We start from the raw sequence: 19,021 nt of genomic DNA on the forward strand, positions 1-19,021 counted from the left end.
ATGGGTCCTGAATGAACCTTCTAAGACGGCTCCTTCAAATATTCAACATTAGTCATTGGCCATTTCCAAAGGCCATCAATAAAAGATCACCAGGGTACTGGTTAAGAAAGATCTTTTTGCTTTACCTCTTTTCTTCAATCTTTTCCCCCTCCTGTCTAGAACACTTGAAGTCAGCATGGTGAATATGGGAAGAAAATGTAGAAAAAAAATGTTTCGAAGAAGAAAGAAACTAAGCCTTGAGCTGAGCAAGCCAACAAGTTTCTAGAGGAATAAGATTTGATTAGACTTGGCTTTAATATGTGATGTGATGAGGAAAAAACCCCAAAACTTCATTTAGAACAGGGACAAAATATTCAAAATATTTTTTTTTTTTTTTGAGACAGAGCCTCAAACTGTCCCCCTGGGTAGAGTGCCGTGGCATTACTGCTCACAGCAACCTCCAACTCCTGGGCTCAAGCGAGTCTCCTGCCTCCGCCTCCCTAGTAGCTGGGACCACAGGCGCCCACCACAACGCCCAGCTATTTTTTGGTTGCAGCTCTCATTGTTTGGCGGGTCCAGGCTGGGGATTCGAACCCGCCACCTCAGGTGTACGTGGCTGGCGCCTTAGCTGGTTGAGCTATAGGCGCCGAGCCAAAATATTCAAAATATTAAAAAGCAGTGGTCAAGGAAAGATTGGTTCTTATTTTTTTGGAACTTACCAGGTCCAACTTATTCAATAAACTGCATACATCTAGATGAAGTGTTGTGCCCAAAAATTCCCCCAAGTGGGCCCAGCAGACAAATCCAAGACACATTCCGATGTAAAAAGCAAGAGGTGAGTTTTATTCAGGCCCCTGGACTCTCCTAGTGTACACACCGAGGAAGAGCCTCCAACCTGGGGTGTGTGAGGTTTTTATTGGGTACAGAAAGCAAGAGGGGAAGAAGGGTACAAGTACATTTTTGATTGGTGGTTGGTGATTTTATTAGTAAAGGAGGATTTGCATTGGTGGTTGATGATTTCACTAGTAAAGGAGAATTTGGATTGGTACAGGTGAGGGGTGGGGGGGTCTCTTAACCGGGGGCTAGAGTTGGTGCAGCCTGATTAGGTGGCTGGAGGGAAATACCTGTATTTCAAGGCAATAAAAACTTATTGTTTATTATGGCAGCTGTTTGCCTAAGATGACTCAGTTTATGGTTCACAATGGCTGTGAAACCAGGGGTGGGGGAGGCAGCAGGGAGTGGCCCTGCAGGTTTTACTGGCAGAGGTTGGCGTGAAGGGCTAGGAATGGAGCTTATGCAGTAAACAGCTAGGAATGGGGCTTGTGCAGTAAACAACAAAATGGTGCTGGTCTGGCCCTTACAGAAGTAGGCACAGTTATTAAAAAATAAGATTACAAAATTGAGACAATAGGAAGTTGAATATTTACAACTAAAATAGTAATCACAACCTTCTCACTCCTTTTCCCTGCAAAAATATCAAATTCCAGGTAATTTTATTTCTGAGTTCTACTAAAATTTCAAAGAATAGATGATTTCATCTAAAACAAATTATTGAGGGGTGCAGTAAGATAGCAGACTAGAAACCTCTCCTTATTGGCCACTTGTGGTGAGGCAGGGGAGAGAAAACTCCAGCCACCTCTGGCAAGGGGAACCTACCCAGGGCCATCACTCTGTGGACACAATGAAGCAGTGATGTACTACAGAAGCCAGTGATGTCTGGAGCTGAGGAAAATCAGCTCAGAAGACACGCTTGGGAATAGACAGAGACTGGCCAACCAGTCCTCCCTCAGAGGACTGGGGAGAGGAAAGGACTGTCCTGCAGTTTTTTGAGTTTGGGCTAAACTATTTGCTAGAGCTGCATTGAAAGGCTTACATGAGTGAGTGGACTCAAACAGTGTCTAGCAGCTGGAATTGAATACCAAGTGGAGTGGACCTCACATCAGATTGGCTACTAACTGAGCACTGCCATTGTGAGAAGGTTATGTGAGAGAAATGGTCTCAGGGTTCTAGTGAAAGGCTGGCTCTGGCACACCTGCTGAGCTTGGACATCCATCCTAGAGGTGAAGTGAGCATCTCCTGCACAATCAGAAAGACCACTTTGTTGTCAGGGGCACTGTGTACTGTGCTTCATAAGGAATCTGATGAGAATGTTAGGACCCCAATCCCATGGAGACTAAATGCTGAGGAAAAGATCAGGCCTTGATTGAAGGTAACTAAGTTAGGGAGACAGAACCCGAGCTCCTCTGCAACTAGTGAGTGGGCTAGGCTTTAGGCCCTAATTTCTCACAGCAAAAGCAGAATGTGTTTTACACACATACACAACTTCTCTTTTTTGTTGTTGTGGTTGTGTTGTTTTTTTTGGGGGGGGGAGGTTGGTTGTATTTTTATTTTTCCATTTTTATTTTCTTCAATAGCAAGGGCTGCTCCATTTTTGTTATAGTTTTCAACTCCCTTTATTCTCCCCTTTGTTTTTATTTCTCTACTTTTTTCTCTCTTTCAGTGAGATTTTTCTACTTTTCTCACCTTTCCCACATAAATTTCTCATACAACAACAAAGATAACCCTTTTCTTCTTTATCTTATATAATTGTACTTTTAATTTTCTTTATCTTATTTTTTTCTTTTCTCTGAGTGCTGAGGGTCATGAAATTGGTCTGGCTCAAGGACTGTAAGACTCATAAGCTCATGGTCTATGGTATCCTTCTAGCTTTGGCATTTGGAAAGACAGTTATTGCTAGGTCCCCACTGCAACATATTGCTGAATTTTTTTCTAATTCTATATTTTGCAGAGGCAGAGTCTTGCTTTTGCCCAGGCTGATAAGGAACTTCTGACTTTGAGGGATCCACCAAGCCAAGTCACCCAAAGTCCTAGAGCTGCAGGGGTGCTGATAGCACCCTGCTGAACACCACCATTTCTCCTGTGATTCTTTTTCTCTCTTTCTGTTCTTCTTTTCTTTATTTCTCCATTTCTGTATTTTACCCTCCCCTCTTTTTTTTCTTTCTCTTCTTTTACCCTTCAGGCTTTGTTTTCTTCCTTTGGCCTTATATCAAAAGCCTATGTCAACACCTAAGCTGTGAGACAAAGTAATTTAAAGCAAAGGAGATAGTGAGAAGGAAAAAGTAGGGAAAGGAAGTGAACAAGGGAAAGCAGGCATGAGGAAGGACAAATAGAAAAATTCTGGTGACATGAAAAACCAAAACAGAGCAAGCTCTCCAAGGGATCATGAGGCAGCCACCACAAAGGATTCTACCTATAAAGAATCAATGGAAATAATAGAAAGAGAACTTAAAATGTGGATGGCAAAGGCAATAAAGGAATTGATGGGAAACTGAAAAAATATAACCAAAAAATGGATGAAAAGTACAAAGAATATCGAAAGTATATAGCAGAGCTTAAGGAATTGAAGGTGTCAGTCAGGGAATTTAAGATGCATTAGAAAGAATCAATAAGAAATTAGACCATTGAGAAGAAAGAATCTCAGAGCTAGACTATAAAGCTCTTGAAGTAACCCAGGCAGTTAAAGAGGCAAATAGAAGAGAGAGAAAGCAGAATATTCACCCAGAGAATTATGGGACTTCATAAAGCATCAAACATACAAATTACTCCAGAAAGGGATGAAGAACCCCCCAGAGGAAAGGAAGCCCTACTGGAGGATATCATAAATGAAAATTTCCAAAGTTACACTAAAGATCCTGACCTACCCCTTTTAGAGGGATATCGAACCCCTGGTCATCTCAACACAAATAGAACATCTCCAATACACACTGTAATGAACCTGCCCAAAGTCAAGATCAAAGAGAAAATTCTGCATGTAGCCAGGAGTAAATGCCAACTGACCTACAGGGGCAGATCCATCAGGGTGACAATGAACTTTTCAGCTAAAACTTTTCAACACAGAAGAGAATAACTATCTACCTGTAACCTTCTTAAAGCAATTTTCAGCCCAGAATTCTGTATCCTGCTAAATTAAGCTTCAAAATAAATGGAAAAATCAAGTCTTTTACTGATATGCAAACAGTGAGGATATTTGCCACAAGACCAACTCTATAGGAAATACATAGACCTGTTCTCCATTGACCTTCTCAATGGACCACCAGCTAAGTATATACCCATAAATTGAAGGACAAAACCTAGCTTTCACAATGGCACAAATAATAAAACTAAGCAACAGACATTCACAAAATAAGATGAATAGAACTCTACTACACTTACCAATTTTCTCAATAAAATGCTAATGGCTTGAATTTCCCACTGAAGAAGCATAGACTAGCTGATTGGATAAAAAAAAGCACAAGCCATCCATGTGTTATCTCCAGGAGACACATATTACCTTGAAGCACAAATCAAAACTCAGGGTAAAGGGATAGAAAACAGTATTGCAGGCAAATGGAAATCAGAAGAAAGGAGGGTCACAATCTTATTTTCACATACAAGTGGATTTAAAGCAACTAAAGTTAAGAAAGACAAAGATGGTCACTTCATACTAGTCAAGGGAATAATGCAACAAAAAGACATTTTAATTCTAAATGTTTATGAGTCCTACTTAAATGCTCCCAGATTTATGAAACGGACCTTAATTGGTCTGAGCAATATGATATCCTGTAACACCATAATAGCAGGGGGCTTTAATACTTCTCTTACAAAGCTGGGCAGATCCTCTATACTGAAAATAAATAAAGATCCAAGGGACATAAATGTGACCCTAGAATAAATGTCCTTAATAAACATACACAGAATACACCATCCCAAACTTAAGGAATACACATTCTTCTTGTCAGCCCATGGAACATACTTTAAAACAAGTCATATCTTAGGATACATATCAAACCTCAACAAAATTAAAAGAATTGAAATTATACCTTGTGTTTTCTCAGACCACAGGGCAATAAATGTGGAACTTAACTCACAAAAACTGTCATTCCCACACAAAGGTCTGGAAACTAACCTTATGCTGAATGAAAGTTGAGTGAAGGAAGAGATAAAGGATGAAATTATTAAATTCCTTAAATGTAACAACCATGAAACTATGAGCTACCAAAACCTCTGGGATACTGCAAAAACAGTCCTAAGAGGGGAATTTATTGCATTAGATGGCTACATTGAAAAACAGAAAATAGAGTATGTTGATAGCCTAATGAATCATCTTAAGGAAATGGAAAAGGAAGAGCAATCCAATCCCAAGCCTAAGAGAAAAAGAAATAACCAACATTAAATCAGCAATAATGAAATTGAAAATAAAAAGAACATCATTCAGAAAACTAATGAAATAAAAATTTGTTATTCAAAAAGATGAATAAAATTGATAAACTTTGGCTAGATTAACCAAAAATGAAAAGTAAAATCTCTCATAATCTCATTCAGAAATGAAAAAGGGGAAATAACAGATATCACAGAGATACAAGAGAATATCTTGACTACTACAAGAAAATCTATGCCCAGAAATTTGACAACATGGAGGAATAGATCACGCCTGGAATCACATAATCTCCCTAGATTTAATCAAGAAGAAACAGATCTCTCGAAGAGACCAGTAACAAGCACTGAGATTGAAGAAATAATAAAAATTCTTCCAATGAAAAAAGCCCTGGACCAGATGGCTTCACATCAGAATTCTATCAAATCTTCATAAAACTTGTACTTATACTGAGGAATCTATTCCAAAACACTGAGAAGGAAGGGACCTTCTCCAACATGTTCTATGAAGCAAATATCACCCTGATACCAAAACTAGGAAAGGAAGGACCCAACTAAAAAGGAGAACTACATACTTATTTCACTAATAAATGTAGATGCAAAAATACTCTATAAAATCTTAGCCAATAGTGCTTGCTTTGGGAGCACATACACTAAAATCTTAGCCAATAAGTTATAGAAACACATTAAAAACATTATATATCACTATTAATAGGATTCATCCCAGGGAGGCAAGGTAGGTTTAACATATGCAAATCCATAAATGTAATTCACCATATCAATAGATGCAAAAACAAAGTCCATATGATCCTCTTAATAGAGGCAGAAAAAGCATTTGATAAAATTCAGCATCCTTTTCTAACAAGAACACTGAAGATATAGGATAGGTGACACATTTCTTAAGCTGATTGAAGCTATCTACAACAAACCCACAGCTAATATCATACTGAATGGAGTAAACTTGAAAGCTTTTACACTTAGAACTGGAACCAGGAGAGGATTATCCTCTATTGCCACTAATATTCAACATAGTGCTGGAAGTTCTAGCCAATGCAATCAGGCAGGAGAAGGATAGAAAGGGCATCCAAATGGGGATGGAGGAGGTCAAACTCTTGCTCTTTGTCAATATTATGATCTTATACTTAGAGTACCCCAGAGACTGAACCACAAGACACCTGGGAGTGATCAGAAAATACAGTAATGGCTCAGGCTATAAAATCAATGTCCATAAATCAGTAGCCTTTGTATACGCCAGTAACAGCCAAGTTGAGAAACTAATCAAAGACACAATTTCCTTTATAGCAATTTCAAAGAAAATGAAATATCTAGGAATATCTAGAAATGTCTATGAATATCTAGGAATAACAAAAGAGGTGAAGGACCTCTCTGAAGAGAACTGTAAAACCCTAAGCAAATGAATGGCAGAAGATATTAGCAAATGGAAGAGTATACCATATTCCTGGCTGAGAAGAATCAACATTGTTAAAATGTCTATTCTACCCAACGCAATCTACAGATTCAATGCAATCCCCATTAAAATGCCAACATCACACTTTGAAGAACTGGAAAAAAATAGTTCTTCATTTCCTATGGAACCAGGGAAAAAATTCACATAGCCAAAGGAATTTTTAGTAATAAAAACAAAGCTGGAGGCATCACTCTACCAGATTTTAGGTTATATTACAATTCCACAGTGATCACAACAGAGTGGTATTGGCACAAAAATAGAGACATAGACATTTGAAACCAAATAGAAAACCAAGAGATGAAACCAGTCTCTAGTTGCCATCTGATCTTTGATAAATGAAACAAAAGCATACATTGAGGAAAAGAATCCCCATTTACTAAATGGTGCTGGGAGAAATGTATAACCACATGTAAAAACCTGAAACTGGACCCGCACCTTTCACCACTTACAAAAATTGATTCAAGGTGGATAGAAGATTTAAATCTAAGGTATGAAATAATAAAAATCCTAGAAGAAAGTATGAGAAAAACTCTTGAGAATATCAGCCTAGGGAAAGATTTTATGAAGAAGACTTCAGTAACCATTGCAACAACAACAAAAATAAACCAATGGGACTTAATTAAGCTGAAAAGCTTTTGCACAGTTAAGGACACAAAAATCAAAGCAAAATAGATAACCTTTAGAATGGGAAAAATATTTGCATGTTACAAATCTGACAAAGGTTTGATAACTAAAATCCATAGAGAACTCAAACTAATCAACAAAAAAGAGCAAACCATCCCATATATCACTGGGCAAGAGACATAAACAAAACCTTCTCTGAGAAAGACAGATGAATGGCTAACAAGCATATGAAAAAAATACTTATTGTCCGCAATCATCAGACAAATAAGCAAAACCACCCTGAGGTATCACCTAACCACAGGAAGATTAGCTCAAATCGCAAAGTCCCAGAGCTACATGCTGGTGTGGATGTGGACCAAGGGGACATTATTACACAAGTGGTGGGATAGCAAACTAATACATCCTTTTTGGAAAAAGTCTGGAGAATCTTCAAAGAACTCAAATTAGACCTCCCTGCAATCCCACTACTAGGCATCTACCCTAAAGGAAAAAAAAATCATTTTATAAAAGACATTTGGACTAGTTTGTCTATTGCAGCAAAATTTACAATCACCAAGATGTGGAAACAAGCTAAATGCCCATCAACTCAAGAATGGATTAACAAACTGTGGTATATGTATACCATGAAATACTATTCAGCTATAAAAAAAGATAGTGACTTTACAGTTTTTGTATAAACCTAGAGGGAGCTCAAGCACATTCTTCTCAGTAAAGTATCACAAGAAGGTAAAAGCACATTACAATGTACTCAATACTGATATGAAGTCAGTAGACAATCGAATTCATGACCACATAGGAGGAAAAGTCATTTCAATTCATGTTGGGAGGATGGGGAACAAGAAAGGGAGGAAAGGGGAGGAGGAGGTGTTTGGGGTGCTCCCTCTTACTGGGTACATGGTGCATGGCACACCTTTTGGCTAGATATGAGCAGGGTGGATGACAGATATGCTAGGCTGTTTGGATTGGTTGCGTCAGGCTGACCTGAGCTATCATAGGAATAAGGCTGAATAAGACCTTGCAGGTGGGTTGTTTTGAGAACAGAGTTAATTAAGACCCTGGGGGACTTCTAAAAATCATCTGATACTCCTTAAAGTTGTGTGTAAACCCCCAAACCACGCTTTCCATGTAGCCTGCAGTTACTAGGACAGGGCCCAGCTTGCTGTGCAAGTTGTTAATAAACATTCTTTTTCTTGCTAAAACTTTACTTGCTGTTTTCAATTATTTTGGTGACTACCTTGAGCCACCACCCAAACATTCCTTTTAAGATCATTAACAAAACTAGGATGCAAACAATCATCTACTGAGTGACAAGAAATTTTCATAAAAGAAACAACTCTACATAACAATTCTGTTTCTGTAAATTAAAACTACATATCTACACATACTATCTAATATAGTTTCCTAGTGTACATAAGTTGCTGTCCATGGGGGATATAGAAATGGAGTTGGGATAAATAAAATGAGGGCAGTGCCTTACATACAGATGCCATGGCTGAACCTGGAGCATGAGGTAGCTGGTTCTATGAATCTGAGATTCCAAAACTAAATAGAATGATAAAAATGGTGGAAGAAATCCACCAGATAAAGAGATGTGAGAAGAGAGAATTTTTTTTTGTTTGTTTTAATTATGGTAAAATACACACACACACACACACACATATATATATATACACAAACATGTATATATCATAAATTTGCCACCCAAGGCATTTTCAAATGTATAGTTCAGTGCGGTTACGTATGTTCACAATGTTGTGGAGGTCACCTCCAGAACATTTTTAATCTTATAAAATCGAAACTCTATCCCCAATGAGTAGCGTCCTGTTTCCTGCTTCACCTGACCCTAACAACCACGATTCTACCTTCTGTTTCCATGAGTTTGACAATTACAGATATGTCAGACAAGTGAAATCATACATTTGACTTTATATGATTGGTTATTTCATTTAACAGTCCTGAAGTTTCATACACGCTGTGGTATGTGTCAGAACTTTCTTCCTTTTTAAGGGTGAAAAATATTTTATTGTGTGTACATACCGCATTTTTGTGTATCCATTTTTGTTGTTGTTGTTGTTGTTAAACATTTGGCTTCCTGCATCTGCCTTCTGGACATTATGAATAATGCTGTTCTGTGAATAATGGAGACGTTGATGCACAAATGTCTCTTTGAAACCCTGCTTTTCAATTCTATTGGACATATACTCAGGTGTGGAATTGCTGGATTGTATGCTAATTGTATTTTTAATTTTTGATGAACTGCTGTACTGTTTTCCATTTTATATTTTCTCACCGAGGGTTACAGCTTCTCAACACCTTTCCCAGTACGTTTTTCTTTTGAGGCAAAAGTCTTTCCCAGTACTTAGCTTTTTTTTTTTTTTTTGAGGCAAAAGAAAGAGAAATTTATTACTTTGTTAGCAAAGGAGAGAAATGGCTAGACTATCATCTCAAAACCCAAATTCATGCTTTTGAACAGAATCACAGGCTTTTAAAGATTCCGATTTGGGGCTACAAGATCTTGTGGTCTTTGTCAGGATTCATCCCATTCCCAGTTAAGGCAATCTCCTAACCTCCTCCCAGGTTAATTCCCTCTTTGGTTAAGACAATCCTGTTACTTCCACCCAGATGATTCCCTTGAGCAATCCCCTTGGGCACAAATACCAAGAGACATTTTTTTGCCCCTCCCAGCCACTGGCCTGAGGCAGGGAGGTGGGTTTCAGTTCCCCAAAAGTTGGGGAGACAAAAAATATTTTTGACATTTTTCTTTTCATTTTTTCCAGCCATTTCTGTTGCAATGTGTTTCCCATTGTCAATTTTACCTTCCTGTACTTATGGGAGGAGGGGCACGTGGTACTTCCTCTGGGGTGCTGGGAAGGGTCTCTCAGAAACTATTCCTTAGGTGTTTGTTCCCTCCCCCGACATGCACACTCAGGGATTCAGGAAAGTTCTTGGTGAGCAGCAGGCTAGAGAAGGTATAAACCCAAAGAAACAAAACTTTAAAAGAGAAATCCAAAGACCTACATTTGATGAGGGGTCAATCAAAAGCAAGGTGACTCATGATACTTATGCAGAGGAGCAAAAGTGAGTGCGATTTTGAAGATCTGTAAAGACATGGGGTACCATTTTAAAAAGTAAAACATTACCATTAACTGAGTATTTCACTAATTACGGACACAGATTTCTTTTGGTTTTGTCTGATTTTGTCATGACACCATTCTGGTGTTATCCACAGCATGATGTGAGCAATAGCGTTCAGTGCAGTGTTATCGTAGAATAAGAGAAAAACAGTAGAAACAACCCACATATCTATAAACAGGCAAATAGAGAAGTAAGTTTTGGACAGCTTGTGGAAGGGAGTATTAAGTTTCAAAGAGGAAAAAAATGTAGCAGGTCTTTTAAAGCTGAAAAGTTTCAGTTATGTCTGTCCTGTGTCAGGAAAGCACAGTCTCAGAGCGCAGCTGATCTGTTGGTGATAAATATGATGATTGGGAAGGTTCCAGGTGGCACACCTTCCTCCAGCACTTGCTTCAGAATTTTGGCACCTGGCTACCTTTGTTTTGCAGGTAAGTGTCTTGGTTTGGAATTATAATACCCAGAAACTCTTCAGTAAAGATGATCTTGCTCTGGGTGGCGCCTATGGCTCAAGGAGTAGGGTGCTGGCCCCATATACCGGGGGTGGTGGGTTCAAACACCCCCCCCTGCCAAAACTGCAAAAGAAAAAAAAAAGATGGTCTTGCCCTCCTGTCAAGCCAAGTATCAACATAGGTGCTTCTCAGAGATGATGTTGAATGCAAAAAGCATATTGCAGAACCAATGAGCAGGATGAATCATTTACATAAATTATGTAAATTTAAAACTACATGCAAAAAGTTGCGTATATTTTGAGTATACTTAAAAATAATGTCCTTGGGATGATTATTAGCTACTTGTAGATTATGTTTTTTAATCTTCTTAGACACTGAAATCAGAAAAGAAAATGCTAAGCCGACTGGGTTTACTCACCATGCTTTCAACACTAAAATTAGTGAGCAGTTGCTTTCCTCTTATCACTATGAGCCAGAGCCACCAGGCAGAGCTCCTTAGATGAGTGTGGAGGCAGAGGCTTGGAATTTCCGACTTCTACAAAAGGGTCCTTATAGGCCCTCCCATCCCTCGGAAATCGACCATGCAGAAATGATGGCCCCTGCCTCCTTGCACTGTTTTCACATTCTGCTTTTCAGTGCTGAGTAATAGAGACATGAAGCTCTCGGTCAGAGCCGGACAGACTTCTCTGGAGGAGCTATTGCCTTTCAGGGGCTTCTGGGAAGTGCTCTGGGCATCAATATTTCCTTTTCATCCAGTGGCAATAATTCAAGGACCAGCGGAATCACTGAAATATTTATAGGTGATGCCTGCCCAGGCCAGTGCCTAGGGTTGTCATCAGACTTAGAGAAAGGCATGGCCCTGTCATCAAAGGCAGGTGCTTTCAAAGGAAAAACAACACACACTCTCATATATCTTCCAGGGAAAACAAATCTTCCTATTTCTGCTGAAGGTGTTGGTCTTGGTGGGATAGAATGAGGAAATTTATTCTTCTATGTGAAAATGTTTCCACTTCAGTAAAAATGGCACGAGGCTTGACCAAGCTGCAGGTTAAATCCGTGTTGTCGATTGTTCTCACTAATTAGTCTTTTCCAGCTAGTGAGCCACTGGAGCAAGGTCCTCACATCTGCATTGCCGTGGCTGTTTGAACTTCACCAGGTGGTCAGATCACAGGGCAGTTACTTTGCTTGCCAGACACCCAAACCTGCAGACCTCCGGCATAACAGTTAGACTGCAGGAAATGCGCCACTTTGCTTTATTGAAAGAATCTGCTCTTTGCCATCTCCTACCATAGGCTTTATTTTCTCACGTTACTTATTTTGTCTTTAGATTTATTCAGGATTGTCAGAGGTTTCTTACTCTGCTCTTCATGTATTCTGTGACAAGCTCCTCCATGGAGCATTTCAGTTTATGCAACTTTCTGTTTCCATTTCATTTCTAGAACCATTTAATGGCCCTCATTTCCTTCTTTCTGCTGCACTAGCAGTGCCATTTAGAACAGTATTCAACATACTTCCACGCTGTTTGCCAGTAGGATTTTAAACTGGGCATTTTGAAGTTTGCTTTTGAGTCATAGTTTTGCTATAATGCAGTAATGATGCTCTCATCCTTGCTGCGTTTTTTATATTAGCAGGTAAATAAAGCAGTGACTGTGCAGAAAGTTTATTAGTAATATAATTACTTATTGCCAGTAGACAAACACCTGGAGAAAGCCACAAATTCCCCCAAATGTATGTTACTTTACTTAATAAATATGCTAGCCTATAGATACGTGCAGTAAATATTAGTTCTTGGGTTGGATGGCTTAGTGTGTATTTTTGTGAGCACACATTTGTCTAAAAATGTTCTAGGTCCCTTTAATCAGCTAACTAATTAGGTCAGTTTAGGCAAAGTTGCCCACTGCTTATTTTGACTCATGATATTGTTAAATTTATGCTATTGAGCAATAGGCTTATTTATCTCGTATTCGTGTTCACTAACATTCTAATAGCGTCACATTTAACTCGAATCCTGGGTAGATGTCCTTGATCATTAGACTTAGTTGTGAATCCTGTGGCCATCTCACCATCTCCTCCTTCATACTATTTCTCCTTACTGCTGTCCTTTCCAGATCTGTTTTAAGAAGTTGGACATTTCCATCCTCTGACTCAGGCCTCAACAGTCTCTCTCAGGGATTCAGAAACGTGTGCCTTCATTGGTCATGATCTTTAGACTTATTCACAAATTAAAACCTTTTATTATTTCGGTCAGAGTTTCGTCCTTCTAACATATTGATTTCTGCATTTAGCATTGTTTTTTTCCACCTATCATTCAGTTAACTGAATTAATTAATATTGTATTTATTGACCCCTTCCATGTGTCCACATCAGGCAAGCAAAAACAAAAAAAAATGAAAAAGACAATTCTTATACTTTAGGAACTTGCACTCTGGTAAGAGAAAAATGTGATTAACACACACACACACAAGGATGGGCATGGTGGCTCATGCCTGTAATCCTAGCACTCTGGGAGGCTAAGATGAGTGGATTGCTTATGCTCAGAAGTAGTAGACCAGCCTGAGCAAGAGCAAGACCCTGTCTCTAAAAAATATAATTATTTTTAGAGAAGATGGAAAAAAGAGGGAATTTGGCACGATAAGCTCATTGCATTGTGGGTGAATGGGAACAAGGCTTTGAGCTGTGAGATGTGGTTTAGCTTTAGGATTTGCTACTAAGAACTAATCCCTTCATCTTTCAGAACTTAATGTTTTTTATGTGATGTGAACAGATTTTAACAATTTTTTCTCCACCAAACTCAGGTTACGTAAGGACTTTTGAAGACATGTTCTTATGAATGTCAGTATTTAATATTATTTTGATTATAATGTTACTAATGTTACTTAAATAAGTACAATCATAAAACAATATGTAATACAGGACAAATAGGTCTTGTTTTCAGTTTGATTTGCTTTCATTTGTCTTGATTTGTTTTTGTTTGAGTCTACAGAGTACAAACAGATATCATAGACCTTTAAATAAACCATATGGGTTTTTTCCTCAGTCTCTTAATGGCATATGGGGCATAGTTTTTCAGTCATTTTCACATGTTAAAATAATTCAATTTTGAGGGGCTCCAAAAAATCCAATGCAACCTTAATCAAATGGTTACAGGTAACACCATAGTGATGAGACAAATAAAAATCGTATACTGGGTACACAGAGAAAAATATGTCATCTTTTCTGTGATATTCTTGCCAAAGATATGTAACTTGAATCTCATCATGAAGAAACTTGAGACTAAACCAAATTTGGGTTATTCTATAGAATAACTGGCCTGTAGTTTTCATGTGTCAAGGGAGAAATTCTGCTAGATGGAAGGGCATCAGAGAATCATGAAGCTAAATGCAATGTGTGTTCTGGATTAGGTTTTTTGCTATGAAATGCATTATTGGAACAACAGGAAACATTGCATGGAGTCTGAGGATGTGATCCTAGCAATGTATCAGCATTAGGCTTCCAATTGTGATGGCTGCAGTGTAGCTATGTAGGAAAAGTCCTTGTTCATAGAAATAGCATACTAAAATATTAGGGGATGATGGGACATTGTATCAGCAATTTACATTCAAATGATTGAGGAAGAAAATTATTTCTATTGTACTTGCAACTTTTCTGTAATTTTTAAATTACTTTAAATTATTTAATATTTACAATACCCTTCAACGGGTCTGAAAGGAGACGCGCACGCACAATATTTCCAATTCAAAGCTAAATAAAAACTTCAATCTCTTGTTTAACATTTTGCTTTTGCTTCCTTCTCTGGTTTAGTCTTGAACTGCAATGTTGTAGAGCTGGTAGAGAGCAGAGTGGGTTCTGTCCTGCTTTGTCCTGGCCCCTCACCTGGGGCGGCTCCTGTTGCCTCTGGGTTTGGGACATGAGGAAAGGTGTTTAGAAGAAAAGCACAGTCTTACCTGTCTGGTTCACTGAAATCTGGTCTCAAGGGCCATCATTTGTGGCAGAGTTTGTGGGGCACTTTATAAACCTTTTGGGGATACACCACAGGGACCTACAGAGTGGCACCCCCTAATGTTGACAAAGTTTCCCAAAGAACTCCCAGCCCCTCCTTCCTGAGTTCCACCCCAGGGTGTTTTCTGTAAGATTCTTTCCAGTATCTTCCTAGACATACCAGTTAACTTCTGTGTTCGCTGGGTTCCCAGAGAAAGTTCACCCACTTCATTCTGTAGGTTGTTCGTGGTTTTCCAAGTTATGCTGTCACCCCTACTCAGCCATCAGAATATTGCCAACCAGTTTCTAACCTTCAGGTGCACCTGGACCAGTGCCAAGCACCTGTCTCCTTTCATCCCCAAACTTGAGAGAAACCTCCAGCGCTCTGCTCCAGTCTGTCAGTGAGCACAGGGAGTTTTGCCACTAATCTAGCAGCTCATTACGAAATTAGGGGCTGATTTTACATTCTGGAAAATATTGCCCTCATTGTCGCAGTGGGACTCTCTTCATGTACTTTTTACTTGTGCTGGGAGAACGCCATAGAGTGGAGGAAGAACATGAGGGCATTCTCTCTAATACACTTCTTTCAAAGAATCTTCTTTCCTTCTCAGTAAATTCTCAGATGTGTGATGGGTAATTCTCTAAAAGTTCCTTGGGTTTTTGACTTCTCAGATTTATTTAAACAATTTCATGTTGAGATAAGTGATATATAATCTTTTAGAAACTGAATTGCTATAAGCAACACAAATATGATACTGATAATTAATACAGGAATTCTTTTCATTTTTCCTTATCTAGATTGGGTAGTAACTCAATTCTTTTTTTTCTTCTTTATTTAAACTGCTAGGTGTCCTAATGTTGTGGTTATGAAATAAACTGGCATGATTTTTTTCTTATTGGCTCAAAAAATTAAAATAATAGTTTTTGACCTTCATGTGATTAAAAACACAATTATAATTCAAAATTTTTCAATTGTAGGGCAATGATAAGGTGCTCATTCAGATGGTTAAGAATATCTTTTTCAGATTACCTCTGAATTACAGGCCTGTAATATATAGATAAATCCTAATTTGAGAAGCATGGACATGGACCAAGTGATTTTCTGCTCTCTCACAAGTATAGATTCACTATGATGCTTCTAACAGTGCAAAACATTTTCTTGCAACTATATGGTTGAGAATAATCTGGTTTTGTCAAAATCAAATCAGACTTTTAAAAATACCTGATCGATATGCTTTTTATAGGAAGCTCTCCTTTCTCAACATTGTTTTTTAAAAATAGTACAGCAAACGTTCCTGTAGAGATATGTGAGACGTGTTATTGTCGTCTACTCGACATATCCGAGTAGGAGCTACGCACCGTCTACCTCTATACTTGTTAGAAACGGAAGATGGGCTTCGTTATCACTGTCAGTCGTATTCTAACGTTCACGTGTTTTTCTGGGTTAAGTCATTGGGGTCCCTGCCCTGAGAGTGTGTCTTTCCGACTCCCCGGTTTGGGGAAGGGTGTGGAAGAAAGAAAAAGAGTAAAAACCACGTCCATGTTTCCTGGCAGCCCTTCCTCTATCAAATGCTGCTATCGGAAGCTCTGGCACCAGAGGAAGATTTCACTGAGAGTATCAAGGTTCCCCGGGACCATATTTTCCGTTTCACTGTATTCTTCACAGTTTCACACATTGATATGTAGAAGTCTAGTCGATTCATGATGTTTAGATAAATGCCGAATATAGCTCAGCAAGTTACTGACAGCATGAGGACATTTTTTTTTTGTAAAACTGTAGTTCAAAGTTTGGTAAGAGTGTAATAAATAAATAACAAAAAGAATACTGAATAATCTCAATCGAAATCACTGTTTTTTTTTTTTCCCTGAGCCTTATGTAAACAAATTTGTCCAGAAGAGAGAATTCTAAAATTTATTCAAACCCATAGGAAATCACAGGTTTCACCGTTCGCGAGATGAGTAAGGGTGGAGGAGCTTCTGAGGTAACTCTCTCAGGCTGTATTTCAAGGTGCCCTGATTTTTATTTGCAGTCTGCAATTTTGATTTTGACAGTGTGTGATTTGTAACCATGCTGTGCAGGATGCAATAACATTGTGTACCTCTTATCCTCCAGGGTGGGAATACAGAAAATGATTGTCTCCCAGTATGTTGATCTCAAGAATTTACAAATATTTTAATAATAATATCACTGCCAAAGTTACCAGAAAATGCCTTCTGTTTTTGCTGTACTGTATTTCCTATTCTCTCGTTGGAAATTTAGTAATGGGCTTCTCTGAAATAGAGCAAGACCTTGTTTTTATTTTCATTTGCTTATTTCTCCTTAAAATTAAATTGCATTAATTGTATAACTTCTAGTGAGGAAATTGCTTTAAACAGTTGTTTATTCAGGTTAGTGTTTGCAAATCTTCCTGATTTATATTTGTACTCAAAAATGATAACTAAGATATATTTAGATACATCTGGCAATAAAAAATTTACATAATAGCTGGGCCAATGAAACTCATTAACTTCCAAGATAATGTTTACACTAGTCACATACAAGCTAGGAGTCATGTTTGCTTTGGAAAATCTGCCTTTGGATCAATAACTAGGCCGCTGGAACTAACTGATTCATGGAATAAGGCATCATTCTTTTGTAGTCTGAATCAAGAGATGCAATTTGATTACCATAAGGCAAATTTTTGGCTGATATGAGTTTGCTTATTTTATATATAAAATCAATATCATATGAATTTTACACAAACTGTCTAGGTGCATATCTTGTACTATGTCTAACGCGCTAAAAACACACAGGAAAACTAGGTTTAATGAGAATTCCGTCAGTAAAGCAAGTATCTTTCCGGCAATAGCTAAAAATAACTGAGTCACATAAAGTCATCAATCAAAATCAAAGGAGAAAAGCATTCTTAGCACCATTCTCATTTTCTCTTGGTAATTGGTTTTCCTTCTTCAGACCTTTGGAATTTGAGGAGTCTTAACAGTAGAAGAAAAAAGCACCCTGAGGAAATGAAAACCTGGCAGGCCCATGGACAGGATTAACATCCGCTCTCTCCCCAGATTAGTTAATGACAGGCTCCCTCACACCACTGCTAACCAGCAGCCTCAGTCACCGGCAAGCCACTTTTCATTTTCTTTGTATCTGATCATGTACGTGTGACTTGTTTTTGTTTCACATTTTCCTTTTTATGTTAGTCTGAAATATTAGTGTTGGATGGTGAATGTTGAGATAAAAATGGCCTTTTCTTAGATTTAAAAAACTAGAAGAACTTTAAAATGAGAGTAGAAATAGTTCAGAGACTCAGATCAGTGAAGCAGGACTATCTTCGTGCATGTAATCTGGTCAGTTCCCTGGGCTCTGTCATAAAACTGTTCCCAATTATTCCTGGAAGATAACAGTCAACGCTTCACCTATGAATCCTGAGGAATTGCTACAGTTCTCTCAAATTTCTAATTAGAATCTCACCCGCTCTCATGTCACTTCCCAGATCAAATGCCTAATTGTTATACATTGTTACTGCAGCAGAGGGAAAGCGTGATACCCTTCCTCACCCATCAAGAAGGCCCCAGCCAGCACTGCTGTAACAAAAACCAGGTTATCAAGAAAAAAGCATAACAAATTTATTTGATCAACATTTACATGATGTGGGAGAGGTCAGAGCTGAAGACGCAGAGGTCCAGGGAAAACTGCCTGTTTTTATGCTTAGGTTTGATGAAGACTGGACAGCCTTGTAGAAATGTGATGGGCCTAAAAGGCATAATCTAATGTTCACAGACTGAGGGGAACCTCGGCAAGGCCTGAACGTCCAGATTCTTGGCCTCTGTGTGGCCTTCCTTTCTGCCAGGGGTGGGACAGGACCCTTCCAGGAGACAAGACAGGAGGAGGAAGAGTCACTTTTCTGGCCTGCTTCTGGGGAAACGGTCTCCAGTTTCTATGATGTGAGTTGAGGAAGGATTCTGGTTTCTGTGAGTAGCTTCAGGGAAGAAAGAGAGTCTAGGAGAGAGGTGGGCAGGAAAGGTCAGAAATGCCTTGCTCCTTGGGGCCTTTCAATTTCTTTCACTTCAGAGGATTCAGCGGGCCAAGGCACCACATTCTGGGGTATCCTGTTCTGAGCCTGCACATTATTATAATACTTGATTATGAAAGTAATTCATTTTATTTGTAGAAAAAATGTGAAAACTAAAGAAAAACAAGGAAAGC

This window comes from Otolemur garnettii, unplaced genomic scaffold (genome assembly GCF_000181295.1).
Source record: "Otolemur garnettii isolate 467f Iridium unplaced genomic scaffold, OtoGar3 scaffold00132, whole genome shotgun sequence".
Taxonomy (NCBI): domain Eukaryota; kingdom Metazoa; phylum Chordata; class Mammalia; order Primates; family Galagidae; genus Otolemur; species Otolemur garnettii.